The sequence below is a fragment of the Orcinus orca genome, chromosome 7 (assembly GCF_937001465.1).
Source record: "Orcinus orca chromosome 7, mOrcOrc1.1, whole genome shotgun sequence".
NCBI classification, from domain to species: Eukaryota; Metazoa; Chordata; class Mammalia; order Artiodactyla; family Delphinidae; genus Orcinus; species Orcinus orca.
The window spans coordinates 10,355,186-10,377,196 of record NC_064565.1 but is presented as its reverse complement, the minus strand read 5'-3'; positions in this window follow the sequence as shown (position 1 = coordinate 10,377,196).

The following is a 22,011-nucleotide window of genomic DNA, read 5'->3' as shown; positions in this document are numbered from 1 at the left end:
CTTGAATGCCCCCTCTGCCGTGTCCCAGCAAGGGACCTTGGGCAAGTCACAAACCTCTCAGGGCTTTGTGATGACAGCTCTGCCGTCCTGGGGTCTGTGTGGTGCAGTGTTTCCACATGCCCTGCATCAACGGTCCCTTGTCAGGGCCTGGATTGTACAGCAAATGCGCCCGTCGTATGGAATCCGACATAGTCTTCCCAGACATCCTGTGGGGTTACCGTCGTGATCACAGCTTTAACATCAAGGGTCAGAGGGCCAGGCCCTCAGAGCCAGGGTGTGATGACAATGGATTTGGCCGATGGCTCGCCCTCAGCTCTCCGTCGCCTCCTCCACCCCTGCCCTTTGGACACGTGTCCTTGCAAAGCTGTGATGGGACATAAGGCAGCTGGGAGGGGATTGGGGGCTGAGTCTTGGTTTCTCTGTGCCCTGGAGACCCTAGTGCACGGCTGCCTGAGGCCATGGCTATGTTCTTTCCCTGCCCCATGCAGATATTAAAGGGGAAAATATTCATGATACTTGCTGAAGACAGTAAGCAGACTTTACTAAAGGGGGGGCCTAGGTGATGGGTGTAGGACCACTGCAATGGTGTCTTACAGTGGGGATGAGAGATGGGTCTCAGCTCCAAATACAGCCTGGGCAAGTGGGAGTCATAGCCAGGGAGCAGGGTACGGGCCCGGGGGTGGAAAATTACTACAGTGGAAACATCAGGGGTAACACAGACTAGGGGGATCAGACATCAGCTGGGGGATGGTGGGGGAGAAGGAACCCTTAGATACGAAGGGTGATTGCAAATTGAGTGTGGGCGGGGCTCTGGCTAGACGGACATCAGGATTCTTGCCCAAACTGGACAATGCAAAGAGGAATACAGAAATAAGCCTAGTTGAAAAGTCCAGGGGAGCCTGAGTAAAGTCTGATCAAGGGAAGAATCTTTGTCACAGGCAAAGCTGTCCCCTAGGCCTGGCTGAGTGGGTAGGTTACCCACAAACCCGGCCAGAGTGGGACAAACACCCTCTGCACACTAGGGAAGCAGGCTGCTGGACTTGAAAACTCCCTGATAAAAGCAGCGGCATGGATCACCAAGTCAGGAGAAATGGGGCCTCTGCCTGCTTGAGCTGCCTCACGAGGAGGTGGACCTGGACGCGCAATTACTCTTCTGTGCCCCTCACCCCTGTGTGCGAGGCCCGTGGGGCGCCCTGTCTCATGCACAGAGCCCCTGTGGGCTCTCAAGTGTCACTCTGGCAAAATGCCCAGTGCATGATAAAGTTCTCAGAAAGGGGAAGGAGGAGGGGCGGGGAGGGATTTAAGACATTTTTAGAGGCAGAAACACAGCTCATGAAGAATCTTCCATTCACACAGGCCGCCTGAGTGCCTGGGGCTTTATGTAAGTTACAGCCCTTTATTCTCGCCACCATCCTGTGCTCTAGAGCATATTATCTGTTTCTTAGGTGAGGCTCAGAGACAGGCAGAGGTTTGCCCAAGGACGCACAGTGTGTGGAGGGCAAAGCTGGGAACCCAAGCCCAGGCTTGTCTCAGCCCCAGACTCATGCTCATGACCCCTCCATCCCACACTCTCCCGGTGAGCCTTACCTGTGGTGAGAGTCCTGTCTAAGGCAGCTTTGAAGAGCCTGCCCTCCTTTGAAGGGTGAACTGCAGAGGCTGTGGAGTGGGAAACTCAGTTCTGCCTCTATTTTTAAGCTTCTCTCTGTGCCTGGTGCCGGGGACACTGAGACCAGCGGGCCATGATCTTTTTGTGGGGCTTGCAACGTGCTGGCAGGAGGGGGACAATCACGACGTTGCTGCAGGAAGGGACAGCGTGGGGTTTGGAGAGCACAGAGCAGGGCGGCTATTCCTGCAAAGGGCCTGGCGGGGTAAGACATGAGTCTTGCAGCATGAGGACGAGGGGCCGTGGGAGGGAAAGAGGTGAGGAGGGAGGGAGCCTCTGAAAGAGAAGAGGTGTGTTCTGGGAGGGGAGGGAAGCAAGGTGGTCAAGGATCACTTGGGCCTCACATTCTAGGCTGGAAGGGCTGAGCCATGCGGCTGCAGGGGCAGGTGGAGCCTGGACCAGAGGGCTTTGGATGCCATGTGGACCCAAGCCCTGGGCTCTCCAGAAACCCCCGGGAACTTTCAAAATGACAGATTTATAGGTTCCCTCAAAGACCTGCTGAGTCAGAAACTCTGAAGCAAGGCATTCAGTGGTAGTGGGTGCATTTGTGTTAACTAGGGGTAGTGACCCGAGGAGATTTGTTTTCTGCAGGATTGTTCTGGAAAATTGTGAGCCTAACCTAGGGAGTCACATGATTAGAAGCAGAGAGATGGGGTCTGAACTGGGGAGGCTGCCGTGAGGATTGGTGAGGGGGCGATTCCCAGGGAAAAAGCTGTAAACCTCGAGTTAGGTTTGGGGTCGAATTTCTTATTTCTTATTCTTGGGTAAATTTATATAATGTCATAAAATTCAGTGTCCTCAGTTGTAAGATGGGGATACAAATGCCTCTTGAGTGGGACTGTCATGAGGATTAAGTGAGGAAAATGTATCTGAAGGGTGCAGCATGGTGCCCACTCTTCAGATCACCTTCCAGACGTTGTTAATAGCTTAACACCCTGTTTCCTACTGAGCCCAGACCTTCTCACTGCAGCATCCTGGAAAGCCACTGTCCATCAATGAGAAGGGACCTGAGATCTGGAACCTGGGACTTTTTGCCAAGGTCATTGGCCCCATGTCTACATCAGACCTGGCCTCAGTGGGCCCCAGTAACTCTTGGGTGAAAATCGACTCCTGGGGGAGGACCCAGATATGCCTGCATCTGCTGCCCCCCTCTGCCAGTCACAAGTTCAGTGTTCAGTGTGAAATAAGAGGTGATGATGTCTCCTTTTGTCTATTTACACATAAGCCGTTATTAGCAGCTCTTTGGGTGTATAGTTACAGGCTACTTTCAAATTGGAGTTCAGGACAGGAGAATTACATCCCAGGCACAAGATGGATGGGAGCCCTTTCATTTCTTGGCATCGTGGCCGAGCATGAGCCTGCTTCACAGGCTGTGATTAGTTTGCTCAAGTTCAGGCTCACAAAGCCAAGCTTGCTTCTACTCCTGTGGGTCAAACGGCCCTCTTTGGTTTCATTTTAGCAATTAACAAACAAACTAAGTGACTGACTGACTAACTTTCTCCCTCCCTCCTTTCTTCCCTCCCTACCTCCATCCTTTCCTTCCTTCCTTCCTTCCTTCCTTCCTTCCTTCCTTCCTTCCTTCCTTCCACAAACATCCACTGAACAGCCCTGCTCAGGCTGAGATTACAGAGATACAAAACGAAGACATAAGGCTTGATCCCAAACCGCTAATGGTCTGAGTGTGACACAGACATGAGAAGATACACTTCTGACAAGAAGCCGTCCAGGGCCCGAGAGTGGGCTCTTGTCTAACGCTTGGAAATGAGTTGTCCGAGGAGACATGTGTTGAAGCAAGAGACTTTACTGGGAAGGGGCCCCCGGGTGGAGAGCAGCAGGGTAAGGGAAACCCAGGAAAACTGCTCTGCCACGTGGCTCGCAGGCTTGGGTTTTATGGTGATGGGGTTAGTTTCCGGGTTGTCTCTGGCCAATCATTGTGACTCAGGGTCCTTCCTGGTAGTGCGTGCATTGCTCAGCCAAGATGGATTCCAACGAGAAGGATTCTGGGAGGACATGTGGACTGGTGTCTCCTCTCTCCTTTTGACCTTTCTCAAATTCTTCTGGTTGGTGGTAGCTTGTTAGTTCTGCGTTCCTTACCAGGACCTCCTGTGGTAAGAGAACTCATGCAAGTGGCTACTATATTGCCTGGCCAGGGCTTGTGGTTTTGGTCAGTGGTTCCCCTAACACTATGATTTACCTGGCATCCGTGGGGTCCCTAAATAGGAAGGACCTAGCAGACTCCAGGTAGGTTCAGGTAGGTTCAGTTAGGTTCATGAGCTGAGCCTGGGGTGTGTCTGTCTCCAGGGGGACTGAAAGGGAGGGTCTTTGGGGGAATGCACACAGCGCCCAAGATCTGGGGTACGGGGTTGGTAGGGGGTCAGCCAGGATGGTGTGGGATGAGCTGGGGCATGTGGCAGGCTCCACTCCCACAAGGCCTAATTATTCAGTGTAAGGCGCCCAGGTCCTAGCTCATGGTGCTCAGGAGCTACAGGAGGATTTTGAGCAGAGGAGTGCCATGGTCAGATCTGGTGGCCACGTGGAAGAGGGACTTGGTGGGGGCTTAGACTGGGGGTCTGGGGGCCAGCTGGATAGGCTGAAAGTCCAAGCAGGGGAGGACAAGGAGGTCGGGGGGTCTGGATGGAGAGGGATCTTTCTCCCTCTGCTCAGTTATCCAGCAAGAAACAGCCAGCTTTGCTCCGTCCCAGGCCTGCACTGGGTCCTCTTACTCAGAAATCACACACTGTAACCCTGTCAACACCTGAGAAGAGGTGAGGCCTATGCTCCTCATTTTACAGATGAAGAAACTGAGCCTTGCAGAGATGGAGAAAAACAGTCCCATGCACAGTGAATGGCGAATAACAGTGGAAATCAGGTAACTTCCCCCGTGCCCCCCAAGCCATGGCCTGCATGGAAAATGGAATTTCCAGTGGCACTGCATCCTGTTTTCAGTAACTGTTTGAAGGAGAGCTGGCATGAGTGGACAGAGGCCTCCTCTCTGCTGAAGTCAAGGCCACAAAACCCGCAGGCCTTGGCCGCCCATCCGGGCCTGCTTGCACCACCTGCAGAGGGACCTCTCTGATCCTCCTTGGTCCCCATCCTGGGGACTGATTTCAGCAGTGTCTTCGGGGAGCTGTGGGCTAATTCATCAAAGGTAGGTGCCTTCTTCCCAAGGCATCCCCATTCTTGGAATTAAATGCCCGTGGCTCCCATAGGCCCTTAGGGAATGAGGCTTCCAGGGGAACTTCAGGCCTGGTGAGGGGCTGGGCATGGGCTTTCTGCCTCACTCTGTGCTTTTCTACTCACTGTATGGTTCTGACGTGGTTAATGCAATGTTGAGTTTCACCAGAGTGATCCCTGTTTTACAGATGAAGACGCTGAGGTGTCTTCACATCATCACCAGCTGTTAAGTGATGGTGCTGGAAGGCAGTCTGCCCACAAAGCATCAGTTGACTCTCCCCAAGCTTTGGGCAGGTGTTGAACCCACCCACACCTGTGCAGCCATCACTGTGGGCTCAGCTCGTCTGCTTTCTCGGAGCCCCTGTAGTCTAGGGTCAGCTCCAGCACCTAGTTCTACTGCAAGTGGACAACTTTACATGGTTTTCTCTGTCATGCTTGGAGACCCTCTCCCCATCTCAGGGGCCAGCTCTGTGAGAACAGGGCCCAGGCTTGCTTCCTCCTCTCAGCCTCCTACAGGGCCTGGCGCCATCCCAACCCTAAGACATCACTTGGGCCTGGAGCTGTCCAGCACAACACCCAGCGAGGGGAGGAGAGACCGAGTTTATGAGGAGGTGCTCAGGGAACAATTTGACTGAGTACCACTGGGCTGCTCTTTCCCCATCAGTCAGCTGAATGGGTACGAGTGGACCGCAAGACCCTCGAAGAAATCCTAACCTGTATTTCTAAAGCTCCATGGTCTGAATGGCCATTGGGGGGTGAGCTCCTGCACCCTCACTCCAGGCAAGATGGACTGCATATTCCCTTTCAGGGGTCGGATTTGCTTTTCTGATTTCCAGAACAGCTCAACAGAGCGCAAAGACCTTCCTAGAATTTAAAACCAATGCACAATTATGCTAAGTGAAGCAAGTCAGACAGAGAAAGACAAATACTGTATGATGTCACCTATAAGCGGAATCCAAAAACTACAGCAAACTAGTGACTATAACAAAAAGAAACAGACTCATAGATATAGAGAACCAGCTAGTGGTTACAAGTCGGGAGAGGGATGGGAGGAGGGGCAACATAAGGGTAGGAGGTTAAGAGGTACAAGTTATTAGGTACAAAATAAGCTACAAGTTTGTATTGTATCATATAGGGAATATAGCCAATATTTTATAATAACTATAAATGGAGCATAACCTTTAAAAATTGTGTATCACCGTATTGTACACCTGTAGCATATAATATTGTACATCAACTATATTTCAATAAAAAATAAAAACAATGCACAAGTTAAGAACTACATTTTACAAAATTAAGGCATTGTTTCTTTTCCATTCTTAATCTCCTTTTTCTGGAGATTAGGACTACCGTGATAGGACCACTATTCTGTCAAAAAAGAATTCACACCCATCTTGGTGTCTGGGGCTGCATTCCCCACTCCCAGTGTTCCTTGGAGGGACCTAAATTCTTTTAAGAATCTGACTTTAGCAATTTCTTGGTGGACATGGCCTATTGAAACCAAATCTAAATGCCAGGACACACTCGGTAATTTGAAAAAGTCCTAACTTTTATCATTTTCATCAAGAGTAATTTATTGAAATGCTTGTATGCTTGAGTCAAACCTCTCTTTATTCTACTCCTACAGACACGTCTTTGGAGATTCTCTCTGGTCAGAGACAAATTCTGGTTCTGCTGAGAGCAGCCCTTGTCTGCCCCAGGCCTACCATGATGTTGAAGGGCTAATGCTCAGAAAAGAGGTACCAGATCTGGGCAGAGCTGCTTCTCCACCCCATCCTTAACCCCTGACCACTCTGTTCTCCACTTCTATGGTTCTGTCATTTCAAGAACGTTAAATAAGTGGAACCACATGGTGTGTATTTCTTTGGGATTGGGTTTTTTCACTCAGCATGAATCTTTGGAGATTCATCCAAGTTGGTGCATATATCAGCAGTGTGTTCCTTCTCATTGCTGAGTAGCAGTCCATGGTATGGATGTACCAGTTTAACCATTTATTTGTTGCAGAATATCTGGGTTGTTTCCACTTTGGGACTTTTATGAATAAAGCTGCTATGAACTTGTACAGGTTTCTGTACATGATCATAAGTTTTCATTTCTCTGGAATAAATGCCCAAGTGTGCAATTGCTGTTTGTTTGGTCGTTGTACATTTATAAAGAAATTGGCAAACTTTTCTGGAGTTGCTACCCCATTTTACATTTCTACCAGCAATGTAAGTTTTGATTCTGTTTCTATGCATTCTCACTAGCATTTGGTACAATCACTGTTTTTTATTTTTGGCATTCTGACAGGTGTGTGGTGATATCTCACTGTGGTTTCATTTTGCACTTACCCAATAGTTAGTGACACTGAACACCTTTACGTGTGCTTATTTGTTGTCTTTATATTCTTTTTAGTGAAATGTCTCTTCAAGTCCTCACCTGTATTCTAAATGAATTGTTTGATTTTTTTACTGTTGAACTTTTGAGAATTCTTTATATATTCTAGGTATTAGTCCTTGTCAGATATGTGGGTTGCAAATATTTTCTAATGGTCTATAGCTTGTCTTTTTATCCCCTTAACAGGATCTTTCTTAGAGCAAACATTTTAAATTTTAATGAAGTCTGATTTATCAATTTTCTTCTTTTTTGGATTATGTTTTTTGGTGTCAAGATTAAGAACTCTTTGCCTACCTAGCCCTAGATCCCAAAGATTTTCTCCTTCTGCTTCTTCTTCTTCTTCAAGTTCTATAGTTTTATATTTTACGTGCAAAAAGTCTCTGTTGCATTTTGTGTTAATTTTTGTTAAGGTGTGATGTTTACATTAAAGTTCATTATTTTCTTTTTCTTTTTGCTTGTGCATGTCTAATTATTTATTGCAAAGCCTTCCTGGATTGAATTGCGTTTGCACCTTAGTAAAAAATCAGTTGGGCATGTTTACATCTGTCTATTTCTGGGATCTCATTTCTGTCCCATTGTTATGTGTTTTTCCTTCCATAAATACTATGTAGTTTTCGTTACTGGGATTATACAACAAGTTTTGAAATCAGATAGACTGATTCCTTCCACTTTACTTTTCTTTAAAAAAATGTTTAACTTTTCTTGTTCCTTTCCCTTTTTATATAAATGTATCTATTAAAAATCTGTAAATATGCTGAGATTTTGATAGGAGTTGCATTAAACATGTATAATAATTTGGGGAGAATTGACTCCTTTACTATATTGAGGCTTTCAGTACAGAAAAATGATATCTATCTTCATTTATTTAGAGCTTCATCAATTTCTTTCACCAGCATTTTGTATTTTTCAGAGCACAAAATCTGCTTTGTTAGATTTAGCATGTTTTCTTAGATTTATACAGTCTTTTGTATGTTTAGAAAAGGAACATTTTGTTTCTTGAGTCATTTAAAATTTTGTTGTCCAAGTGTTGATTGTTAGAATATAGAAGAAGTATAACTGATTTTCATATGTTGATCATATCCTGTCATAACATATAACATTTTTTCATACATTGATATCCTGTGACTTTACTAATCTCACTTATTAGTTCTAGGATTTTATTTTTGTAGATTCCTTAGGATTTCTTACATAGATCATAATGCCATCTGCATGTAGTGGTAGTTTCAGTTCTTCTTTTGTGATCTGTTTGCCTTTTCTTTTTTACCTGATGGCAGTGGGTAGATCTTCCAGCACCATATTGAGTGATAGTGTACGAGTGGCTACATGCTCCTTGTTTCCAGTTTAGGAGGAAAGCATCTTTCATAACCAACTAGATGCTCTTTATGAAATTGAGGAAGCTGTCTTCTATTCTCAGATGTCTGAAAATTTTTGTCATGAATTAAGGTTGAATTTTGTCAAAAGAATTTTCTGCATCAATTAAAATGCTAATATGATTTTTCTTCATTAGTCTGTGAAGATAATGGATTATTTTGATTGATTTTCAGTATTGAACTAACCTTGCATCCCTGGAATATACTTTACTAGTATCATGCTACATTTTTATCAATTGCTGAATCCCATTTGCTAATACTTTGTATGTCTATATGCATGAGGGGTATCAGTCGGTAGCTTCTTTTATGGTACTCTTTCTGGTTTTTGTATCAAGGTAATACTAACCTCATAAAATTAACTGGGAAGTGTCCCTTCCTCTTCTATTTTCAGAAAATATTGTGTAGAATGTTTGATAGAATTCTCCAGTGAAACTCTGGGCGTAGACACATTTTAGGGGTAGTTTTTTTTTTTTTTTTGGATATGTGGGCCCGTCACTGTTGTGGCCTCTCCCATTGCGGAGCACAGGCTCCGGACGCGCTGGCTCAGCGGCCATGGCTCCCGGGCCCAGCCATTCCGTGGCATGTGGGATCTTCCCGGACTGGGGCACGAACCTGTGTCCCACTGCGGACTGGGGCACAAACCTGTGTCCCACTGCGCCACCAGGGAAGCCCAGGGGTAGTTTTAAATTATTAATTCATTTTCCTTAGTAGTTATAGGCCCCTTAAATTATCTAGTTCACATTGCATGAGTTATGCTACTTTGTAAGTTTTGAAGAATTGGCCTGTTTCATTTAAATTGTCAAATTTATGTGTGTAGAGATGTCTGTCGTATTTTCTTATATTCTTTTGATGTCTACCAGATCTTTAATGATCTCTCCTGTTTCATTCTTCATATGGGTCATTTGTAACTTCTCCCTTCTTTCTTGCTAATGTTTCGCCAATTTTATTGAAATTTTCATGGAACCAACTTTTTGTTTCTCTATTGGGTTTATGTTTTCAATTTCATTGATTTCTGCTCTTATCTTTATTATTTTCTTCCTTCTGCTTGATTTAGGTTTATTTTTGTCTTCCTTTTCTAAGTTCTTGAGCTGAGAACTTAGATAATTGATTTGAGATATTTCTTCTTTTCTTAGTGCTGTAATTTCCCTCTGTACACTGTGTGATGGATTGAATTATATTCCCTCAAATTCATATGTTGAAGATTTAACCTTCAATGTGATTATATTTAAAATAGATTCTATAAGGAGGTTATTAAGGTTAAATGAGGTCATAAGGGTGGGGCCTGATTCAATAGGATTAGTGACCTTATAAGAAGAGATATCAGAGTGCCCTGTCTCTCTTTCCCTCTCTCCTACATGAGGACACAGTGAGAAGAAAGCCCCCTGTAAGCCAGAAAGAGAGCTCTCACAGAAACTGAATCAGCTGGCACCTTGATCTTGGACTTCCAGCCTCCAGAACTGTGAGAAATAAATTTCTGTTGACACCCATTTTGTGGTATTTTGTTATGGCAGCTTGAACAGAATCACACACACTTCTTTAGCTTTATCGCGTGAATTTTGATATGGTGTATTTCCATTTTCATTCAGTTCAATGTGTTTTTTGGTTCTTCTTAGGCTTTATTTTATAACCCATGACTTACTTAGGTATTGCTTAGTTTCCAAATACTTGGAGATTTTCCTTGTATCTTTGTCATTTTATTTCTGTTATTTTGATTCTATTGTAGCCAGAGAACATGTAATGTAGGATTTTAATCTTTGAAACTTGTTGAGCTTTGTTTTATGACCGAGGATGTGGTCTAGCCTGGTTACGTTCCATGGATGCTTGAAAAGAACGTGTAATCCTGCGTTGTTGGGTGGAGGTTTCTATACATTTTGATTAGATCCTTTTTGTTGATGGCTTGTTCAGTTTGATTCCTTGCTGATTTTGTGTCTCATTATTCTAACAATTGTTGAGAGATTGGTGTTGAAGTCTCCAACTTCAAAATGAATCATTTGTCTGTTTTTCTTTTCGGTTCTATCAATATTTGCTTCACATATTTTCAGCTCTATTGTTTGATGAGGATGCATTTGGGATTCTTATGCCTTCTTGGTGGATTTAACCATTTATCATTATGTAATGTCTCTCTCTGTCTCTACTGATTTTCTTTGCTCTGCAGTTTACGTTACCTGATTGATATAGTCACTCATGCTTTCTTTTAATTTTTGCATGATATGTCTTTTTCTCTCCTTTTAACATCAACTTCCCTATAACATTAAAATTGAAGTGAATTATTTGTTGACAGCATAAAGTTGGGTTATTGTTTTACCCCTCTGTTAATCTCTGCCTTTTCATTGTTGAATTTAGCATATATACATTAAATTTAATTATTGATATGTTAGGGTTTAAATCTGCCATTTAAATTTTTGTTTTCTATTTGTTCTCTCTGTTTTGCATGTGTTTTTTTAAATTTCCTTTTTCTTTGTGGACTAATTAAGCATATTTTAGAATTTTCATTTAATTTATCTATAGTACTTTTGAGTATGTATCTTTGTGTAGATACATTAGTTGTATTTATGTATTAAATTATATATACATAACTTATCACAACCTACTGTTGTCCACACTTTACGAGTTTGAATAAAATACAGAAAACTTCTCCCTTTAGGTCCTTTTACCTTCTAAGTTTGTAAGATAATTGTCTTACATATCTCCTCTACACACATTTAAGACCACATAAGATCATGTTATAATTTTGGCTTCAACTGTGAAGCATAATTTAGAATACTCAAAAGGAGAAGGAAAATATATTGTACTTACCCATGTTTTGATTCTTTCCTTTGCTCTTTTTTCCACCCTAATGTTCCAAGAGTCCTTCTTTTAGCATTTTCATTCTGTTTAGAGAACTCCCTTTAGCCGTTTTTTTTTTGTTTTTTTTTTTTCTTCAGGTAGGGCTGTTGGTGACAAATTCTCTTAGTTTTCCTTCATCTGAGAATACCTTGTTTTCCCCTTCATTGCTGAAGGATGTTTTCTTTGAATGTATAATTCTGTTTTTTTAATTTCAGCACTTGAAAAATGTTGTGCTACTTCCTCCTTAGTTTCTTATGAGAAATATGCTGTCATTTGAAAATTTCTCTTCTAGGTAAGGTGTAGTCACTCTCTTGCTGCTTTCAAGATGTTTTTCTTTGTCTTCATTTTTCAGAAATTTGACTATGATATGTTTTGGAGTGAATTTCTTTAGATTTGTCCTGTTTGGGATTCTCCTAGCTTCTTAAATCTTTTTTTACTTTGCTAAATTTGGGAAAATTTCAGACATTAGTCCTTCAAATACTTTTTCAATCTCATTCTCTTCTTCTTGCAGTCTCCAATGATATGAATGTTAGGTTATTTGCTACAATGTTATATATCTCTGAGGCTCTGTTCATTTTTTTTTTTCAGTCTGTTATTTCTCTGTTGGTCTGATTGGACAATTTTTATTGCTTAACCTTCAATTGCACTGATTACTTTCTGTCACCTCATTCTGCTGTAGAGTCCATCCATCAACTTTATTATTTGAGGTATAGTATTTTTCAGTTTAATAATTTCTTTTTGGTTCTTCTTTATATCTTTTATTTCTCTGCTGAGACTTGTTTCAAGCACATTTATAATTACTCATCGAAGCATTTTTTTGATATCTGCTTTAAAATCTTTGTAATGTAATTCAAAAATATCATCTCAGTTTTTAAATCTATTGCTTGTCTCTTTGCATTCAAGCTGACATTTCGCTGGTTCTTGTTATAAGAACCAGTGAAATGTTGAAACCTGGACATTTTTGGAATTGTGTTGTGAAGCTCTGGATCTTATTTAACCCTTTTGTTTCTGTTGGCTTATTGTGACACTACTCCATCAGGAGACTGAAGAGGGGTTCTGTCTCATTACCTACCAAATGAGTGTAGAAGTCCAGGTTTTCAACTTGCCTCTTTGACACCCAAGAAGGGAAGAGGTTCCTCATTATCACTGAGTGGGGGTGATATTTCAGCTCTTCACTAGCCCTTTGTTGATACCACCCTGGCTGGGAGGGGTAGGAATGACTTGTTACTGCCCCCCAAAAAGCCTGCACTGAAACCATGGGTGTGGGTCTCATTACTGTTGGGCCGTGGTAAAAGTTATGACTCTGCACCAGTCCACCTCTGATACCACTGTAGAGGAGGGGGAAACTGTAGTTTTAGTCAGTAGATGTGGAAGTCTAGGCTCCCATGTTTCCTTCACTGGCACTGTGGGGAGACCTTACTGCTCAGGATGATGGAAGTCCCAGTGTCAGACTCAGTCTTTTCTGAAACCACTCTGACAGCGGATTAGGGCATCTCATTATAGCTTGGGCTAAAGTACATACTATCCCTTTGCCCTTGCTAGTGTCAGGGGGGCATTGCCACAGTTTTACATGGTGTTTAGCTGGAGTTGAGAGATTATTGTCTAAAAGTTTTCTGTCTTGCTGAGCAGCCCCTTTGCTGCTCTTTGGCGAGGGAAGGCAGACTTTTTGGGAGTTTTAAAAATCTGTGCTTGTTTATTTTTGGTTTCCAGCTTCTTCTACTGCAAGCCTGGGATATATGTGGCAAAAAGAAAAGCAGAGATAGCACTCTGTCTTTTCTTGGGTCCCTTGGACACTAGCCCATCTTGTTTCTTCTCCCCAACTTTTAGAGTCTTCTACTATTTGTTTTATACATAATACCCAGGGTTTTAACTTAGGAGAGAAAAACAGTTGGAGAATAGAGAAGCATTTGTTTATTTCATCTTCCCTGAAGGCTGTTTTTGTCTGGTCTGCAAGCTAACAGCAGTTTTTACATATTAAAATGCTCTAGAAAATACAAAACAAAACCTAATAAACAAAAATAACAACAAAAAAACAAAGAATAAATGATAAAGACCATGTGTGATTCACAAAGTCTAAAATATTTACTACTTAGCTCTTTACAGAAAAATTTTATTGACTCTGATTTATAAATAAGTTAACTTTTAGAGCAGTATAATTTATATAACATTTTATTTATGACATTCCCAGCACTTTCACTTCTTTGTGTAGATCTAGGTTTTTGTATCATATTTCTTCTATCTAAGGAAATTCCTTTTACATTTCTTTTAGGGCAATAGTACTGGCAATACCTTTTTTGTTTTGTTTTGTTTGATGAATATGTTTTTATTTCTCCTTCATTTTAAAAAGATATTTTATTGGATGTATAATAGATTTTTTTTCTTTCAGCCCTTTAAGTATGTCACTATATTGTCTTCTGGCTCATATAGTTTCTGGTGAAAAGTCTTCTGTAATTCTTATATTTGTTCCTCTAAACAAATATAAGTGTAGTGTAGTGTATGTAGTGTTTTCCTTACCCCTTGTTGCCTTCAAGATTTTATCTTTATCTTTTATGTTTATCTATGTCTAGATTTTCTAGGGTGTGGGTGGATTTATTTATTAATTTCATGTGTTTTGAGAGTTTGAATCTATGTCTTGGTGTCTTATCATTAATTTTGGAGAATTCTTGGCCATTATCTCTTTAAATATGTTTTCTTCCCTGTTTCTCTCTCCTCTCCTTCTGGGATTCCAAATACATACATGTATGCTAGATATTATCTAGTATGTTTGTTTTATCCTACAGCTTTTGGATATTCTTTTTCACTATTTTTCTTTTTGTGTTTTAGTTTGTATAACTTATATTGACCTAACTTCAAGTTTATTGATTATTTCCTAAACTGTACTGATCTATTGTTAAACCCACTGAAGCATTTTTAAACTCTGTTATCATGCTTTCAATTTTTTTTTTGCATTCCCATTTGTCTTTTTGTTATAATTTTCATGTCTCTGTTGAAGATCATGCATGCTGTCTACCTTTTCCACTTGAAGTTTTAACATATTAATTATCATTATTTTAAATTTCCTGTCTGATAGTTTCAACATCTGTGTCGTATTGAAATCTGGTCTTGCTCATCATTTTTTTCTCTTTTCCTTCCCCCACCACACTTAATTGTGTGTCTTGTACCTTTTCTTTGAAAATGACATCTTTTATACAGTAATGGAGACTAATATAACTTGTGTTAATGCCTGGATTCCCGTAAATGAATATCTCCCCCACCCACTTCTTTTCTAGGTTTTTAGTGTCAGCATTTGAGTCAATTCAGTCATAAGCTGATTTGTGTTTGGGTTTTGTTATTGCTGTGGTCACTCTCAGTGCAATATGGGCTTCAAATTCTTCTTAGTGTTATCTTGTTTTTAGGGTAAGATTGTTACATTAGCCCACACTTAACATTTAGCAATTCGTTAAAATTTTTAGATGAATTCTTCTTACCATTTTACATTGTGTCCATTGTCTGCTTCAAATAAACAAGTGCTGTGTCCCATCTCTCATTGGACGTGCTTGCTTTTCCTTAGATTTTGGGTTAGCTGTTTTGTCCCACAATCTCAGATCTCTTACTTATTCAAGAAAAGTTGTGATTTTGCAAATTATCCAGAATTTTTTGGTTGGAAGGTGAGAGTAATGCTTTTTCCAGTTTCTTAATATCCTAATCAGAAGCTTGAAATCTCATGAAGTTCATTTTGAGTTTTTGATTTCTCATTTATGGTCTGCCCAGTCTCATTTCAAATTATGTAACCTCTATGAGCCACAGTTTTCTGATCTATTAAAGGCAAAAAAAAAAGTATTTATTTCATAGGGTTGTTGTTTAGGATTAATTTAAAGATAAAAAATATGCACAGCCACAGCACCTGCCATGAAACAGCATATTTTAATTCTCCTCTGCTTTCTGACACCTAATTAAATGGATTAAGGATGGTTTACAAATGAAAATCATCTTAAATGACATTTGTGTCAACCCATCAGTATAAACAATGTAGCCTCCTTTGTCTTTTGTCATCAAGGAATGAATATCATATTTAAATATTTGGAGAGAATTTTTCAGAAGACTGAAATCAGCCTTTGGAGTTGGAGGTGAAATGGTCGTTTCTCTGGCTTAGCCCCATCTGATTTCCTCTGCAGCATCTCCTGAAAGACTGCTCTTTGCCAGAGAACACAGTGTCTACTGAGGCAGTGCTTCCCTTTCAAGCAGCTCTGAAGGGTCCTAGGGATTTCTTCCTTAGAACTGAAGGCTGTCTCCTCTGGTTTCCACCCTTTTGTCCTAATGCTAGTTCTTGGGGTACAGCTTGCGAGTCTGAATCCTTGTTGCCATTGTACCCTTCATTTATGTGAAGATAGCTCCTACATCCCCTCTGAGTATTCTTGCCTCCAGATGATACCTCCCCAGTTTTTGGACTTTTCTTCCTGTGATAGGTTGTCCTGGCCCACATCATATGCCACCAGGTCTCACTGCTCAAACCCCTCTACAGGTGGGACCCCACGAACTGAGCCTCAGGTGTGGTCTGAACTGTGCTGAGTCTACAAAGACCTAGTTGTGCCAGATACTAACCTTCCAGAGTATAGCCCAGGTTTGGGTTAACCTTTGCAGAGTCAATATTTTTGCTGACTACATGAGTAAAAGCCCAAAGTGTCAAACGTGCTATTGTTAAACAGCATCTTCCCCATCTTCTACTCAGATAGTTGGATTTTAACCCCAAAGACCCCTGATATTTATCCTTATGATCTGCTCTGCTTACTGGGTTTAGCCCATTTCTCCAGCACATCAGTCATTTTGCAACTTGATTTTGTCCTCTACCATATGCTTTCCTCCCTTCTGTATGTCTGTGGGTCTGACGACCTCTGTTGACCCTCTAGCAAAGGTCAGATTAGAGGACCTGGAAAAGCAGCTTGGGTTCCTCCAATCACTCCCTGTACTGCCCATCTCAAGACTTCAGTGTCTGTGGAAGCCTGACCTAACCCCAGCTCTTGGCTGGCAGGCCATGCTCATGACAAGGCCAGTGTCTTTAATTCACACTCCTGACAATTTACTCACGTCATATCCCTCAGCAAGGCTCCCTGGGGTTTTGCCATCAATGTCAGCATCTCCCGAGCAACTCCTACTATATCCTCTTCTGGTTTTCTCTTTGGGTCAACCACTTCCACAGTGGTGCCGGGAATTTGCCAAGGGGACTTGCCACTAAGACTGCCTCCAGTTGTCTTCGTGGAGCCCTGGGCCAGTCCAGCTGACTTTCAGGCCTTTCAAGTTCATCCATCCTCCAAGGCCCAAGTTCTAGTCCTGTAACACATCCTCCTTGCCTGCTTATCTACTCAGACTCCAGCCCCAGTGCATGTCCCACCTCATACCTTACACATTTCTTGAAAGCAGTTTTCACGTGACTTCACACAAGTCATCAATGATTCAGGACAGGGTAAAGTGTAGAGCCTGGAGGCAGTCACGGGAAAACTCCCCCAGGCCTTCTTCTCAAGTTATCCATTAAAAAAGATTTGGCCAGTCTCAGCTGTCCTATGTCTCCTGACTTGGTTTGCCTTTCCTTCCACCCTTTACTCCTGAGACCATTTTCCTGGAATGACAAGACAAAGGTAAAATAAGAAATGGAGAATTCTGCTTTCCTCATTTCATTCACTGGTTTCCTGTCATCAGCCCCCGACTTCAGTTTTGACGTTCTTGAACTTGCTGTGAATGTTACTTCTTCCCCTATATCTACCCTTAGAGCTTAGACTTTTCAACTTGTTTTATGTCTGCCTACCGTGGGTTTCTCTCTTTCCTTTTTCTGATCTCAGGGCCATTCCTTGGGTCTCAGCAAGATAGAACACAATTGGAAGCAGTATAAATTAATGTAGGAATTTTCTAAAGAGGGAGAGAGAACTGAGATTGGTTTCTTATAGAAAAGGCTAAAGAGTATTAATTTATTTTACAACTAAGAGAGGCGAGAGGGAAGAAGGGGGATTCGGAGGTAGCTGAGGGCCAGAGAGAGTTGGACAGGGGAGGTTAGGGGAAAAGAAGTCTTGCGCTGACATTCAGTGCCACTCTGCTGGGTCCCTTCTTCCTGGCCCTCATGTGGCTCCTTCCCCTTAAATTGTACATGTGTCTAAAACCACATGCTCATTTAAAATGAGCAGGTAGAAGCTACAATAGTGCACTTTAAAGCATTTCAAAAATTATTTATTGAGCACCAGCTATGTGTCAGGCCCTGGCAAAGTTCTGGGGATTGAGGAGATGACTAATACAGTCCCTGCTTCAAGAAGCTCGGGGTCCTTCTTGGGGCAACAGGCTAGCAGACACCCAGCAATTATGCAATGTGGTCAGTGCCTGGACAGGAGTGTGGGTGCAGCACAGGGGGAGCAGGAGATGTTCGGCTGGGAGGGGTCAGGAAGGCTGCCATGCACAGTTGGCAAGTCTAAGATGGCATCATGGTGCCAAATAGAAGGGGGAATGTCCCAAATGGATCTTTACATTGACTTGTAGACTATTCTCCAGGGATCTGTGTCTCCCCTGAAGCCCCTTCTCCAGCCTGTCTCTCCCCACCTCCCACCCAATACACATTTCCCACTCCTTCGTATTTAATCTCTCTCTCAACAGAGCTTTCCAGTTGGTGACTCAGCAGTCTCAAATCTAGCTCATGGGCAGTCTAGCAAGGCCAAGTGCAGAAGGAGATGGAGGTGGAGGGACTTCCCACCACTGGTGGACTGTAAGTCCTGCTCTCCTGTGATGCCACTCGTGGCCCAGGCCTCCCACCCAGAGGTCTCTGCCCTGGAGACATAGCAGCCTGCAGGCAGTCCAGGACTATTCTCTGCAGCATTCTTGCTCAAGGGGAACCCTGCACATCAGCAATCAATAGACACATAAATGAGGGGAGTGTGTACAGTAGGATGCCATGGAGAAGTTAAAAGAGTTCCACACTTACCAGCCTTGATAATTCTTATAATCATGATGAGGAGAAGAGGATCATGTTCCAGAAAAATCTAGACAGTATGATACCATTTCTATAAATATGAAAGCCCAAGAAAATGATCCTTTAAAATGTTTTTGGATAAATAAATATGTAGTAAAAATATAAAAACCGTGCATGACAATGACAGACAGTATGTTCCTGACAGCGATTACCTTTGGGGACGTGGAAGAGGAATGAGGGTGGGGAGAGGTTCATAGGAGACTCAAGTCTGTAATGTCTAATTCTTTAAAATTAAAAGAAAATCTCCACTCTATACAATCACTAGCTACTGACCTTTGTCTCTCCTCTCCTTTTAAGTAGAATTTCTCCAAAGAATAGTCTAGACTTTCTGTCTCCGTGTTCTCAAGTCTCACACATTCCTGTCTGCTCTCTTCTGGTGTCTGGTCCCAGCAAGACACGGAAACAGCTGTTTCCAAGATCCCTGATGACCTTCAGGGAGCAACAATGTCATGTGTCTGTACACACATGCACACACACACACACACACACACACACACACACACACACACTGTTTCAAGCATGGAAAACATGAGTGGCTGTGACATCCAGTTTTAGCAAATCTTACCATTGTTATGTGTTTGATTCAGATTCTTTTTGAAGACCCTCCCCTCTCTCAATCCCATCCAATCCGTTTCCTCTGCAATCTTCTCTTTTCCACTGTTGCCCTGCCACAGAGACCACCACCCCATGGCACAGACACCCCGAGGCACAGTTCAAGCCAGGCCCAACCACTAACCAGCTGTGTGACCTGGACGGGTTCTAAACCGCCCGTACCTCAGTTTCCCCACCCCAGGTTTACTGGGGGTTAAATGCCCTGACACACATAAAACTCTTGGAACAGAGCAGAGGTGAGTGTCTCCCATGGCCCACCTCAGGCCTGGGTGCTCGCCCTTGGGTACTGTAGGGGACAGTCTGGGGGTCCATGTATCTCCTCTCCATTCTCCAACATTCCCACACTGCGGGCAGAGGGGGGCTTTCAGAACACAAACCTGCTGAGGTCACTGTATCAGCATAACATGCTGTAAGCTGCTCTCCGCTATCTCCAGAATGACTAGCTAGCTGGCCAGGTCCCACAAGGCCTGTGTGGCCTGGCCTGACCCCTTCCTCCAGATGGCCTTCTACTCATCTGCTATTGTCAACAAAACCACCCTCCTCGCAAGGCCTTTGGGCGTGCTGTGCCCTTCTCTTGGCCAGACAGGTTTTTCCCACCCCCCATCCCATTGCCTTTCAGTGCCCACCTTCCCTCCAGGCTGAGCCTCCCCTGCAGGTGAGGGTCCCTGTGTGTTAGGGGATCTCATAGTGTGACGTGTTTTCATCACAGTGTGTGAGGGCACTGTTGTTGATTCATTCAGCAGTGGTTTATTGAGCACCTGCTATATGCCAGGAGCTGTGCTGGATGCTGGGACATAGCACGGGACACAGAGGCCTGGTCCCCACCTCCAAGGAGCCTCCGATCCCTTGGGAAGCAGCACTGAGCAGACAGCTGTGAGCATGGCGAGGCCCCAGAGGAAAGATGCGCTCGTCATGGGGTTATGTGACGGGGTCTGACCTAATCAGGGGCCTCTTGAAGCTTCTCTAAAATCCGAAGAACGAGTCAGAGCTACCGAGGAAGGGGAAGGAGAAAGTCCAGGCAGAGGGAACAGCTTGTTCAAAGGCCCTGAGGCAGGAAAGAACATGACACTTTTGAAGGAGCAGTGATTTAAAGGGTAAATCAGGGAGAGGAGTGACTGGGGGAAGATGCAGAAGAGCAGTAAAGGTGCTAGAAGGGAAGAGCACCAGGGAGGAAAGGAGCCTTAAGGATCACCAATGTAGCATGAAGTCGAGAGAAGCATGCCAGTGATCCCACACAGGACTGCAAGTTTCAGGGAAGTGATGAGAGTGGGAGTACTAGGGAAGGGTTTACTTGTCTCAGGCAGCAAGATGTGCGACAGCAGGGAGTCCTTGGCTAGGCTGAGAGCTTAGCCATGCGACTAGGGAGGCAGGCTCTCCCTTTCCTTTTGCCGTTTGTCCTCTGCACGTCGCTTCTGACCTCATGCATGTTGTCTCATGATCACAAGATGGCTGCTGCTCCTCTAGGCCTTGCCTCTGAGTTCCAGGAAGGAAGAGAGGGGAGGAAGAAGGGCAAATGGCTTTTTTAAAGGAAGGTTATATTGTTGTTGTTGTTGTTTAATTGAGGAAGGCTGCCTACCCTAGGACTTTTGCCTACTTCTTACTGGCTGTTGAGACTGCACCAACCCCATAGGCTGGGACGTTATTTTCAGTTGAGGACACCACTACCTCTAACTAGAAATGTTTTTGTTCTAGAAGGAAGTGTCTGACCTGGTGGATATAAACTGAGAATAAACAGGGGACCTCACAGTTAGAGCTCTAGGTGGGCTTTAAGAGAGGGGCTTCAGAGCCTGTCCTCAGAATCCGTCTCCAGGCTGGGCCCACCTGAAGGGGAGGTCTCAGCACTGTCACATGATTCCAATGAGCAGGGCAGTCCCGAGACTTCTCATCTTCTTTCTCTTTGCTGCACAGGAATTCTGGGCCACTCATGTACCTGAGGGGTTCAAGTTAAAGCTTTTTTACTCAAAAAGATAAGAAGCCTTTTCATCTACTTAAAAAAAAAAACACATCAAACAAACCCGACCAAATTATGTCAGGCAAAAAGCGGATCATGGCTGTTGGCAGGTGGGCCATTCATCTCTGACGAGTTGAGTCTGGCCTGGGTGAGCCCTCCACCAGCTGGAACCTGCCTGCACTTCACAGGGGCGGGGCCAGGGAAGCAGCAAGGTCAGAGCTAGACAGGGGCGCACACGGAAGGTGGGCAGTGAGGAAAGGGGGCTGCTCACCCACAGCGGAGACCCCTCCTCTTTCCTCACTCACCCATGCGAGGGAAATAAAGGGACGGCTTGCATGAGGACGCAAGCCAGGCTTAATTCAAGGATGCAGTGCAGGCAGGGAGTCACCCCTGAATTACCCTCTCTGTCCCTTCTTATCACAGTGGATGGCCCCTCCCCCCCGCCTCGGGAAGCCCTCCTTGACGGCTGGGGCCCACACTGTTCTTTTTCTCCAACAATTTCCTGAGCCTCTCTCTGTGCCCCACCCAGACAGAGCCAGGCTCATTCCTTTGGGTGAGTGGCTCTACTTTAATGAGACTGAAAAGGCCAGAGAAACAGCCCCTGCTTCTCCTTTTCTCAGGGGAGGAAGCTGGGAAGGTGCTGGCAGGCTGAGGGAGAGGCGCCGCTTCTGCTCTGAACGCCAGCAGATGTGCCTATAATACTGAAAACTAGGCCTCTGTGCACCGGTGCTGAATTGAATCTCAGAGGCAGAGTTTTGGATGAAGTAGAAAAGGACAGCTTTATTGCTGTGCCAGGCAAAGCGGGACACGGCAGGCTGCTGCTACTCAAAACCTGTGCGTCCCAACCTGGGAGGACTTGGTGAGGAGTTTTGTGGCAGGAAGGCAGACCCCTTCCAGGGCCTGAGAGCGGGCTCCTGTTTAATACTTGGAAATGAGCTGTCCGAGGAGATGCACATGCTGACAAAGCAAGAGACTTTTTGGGAAGGGGTGCCCTGGTGGAGAGCAGCAGGGTAAGGGACCCCAGGAGGACTGCTCTGCCGCATGCTTCACAGTC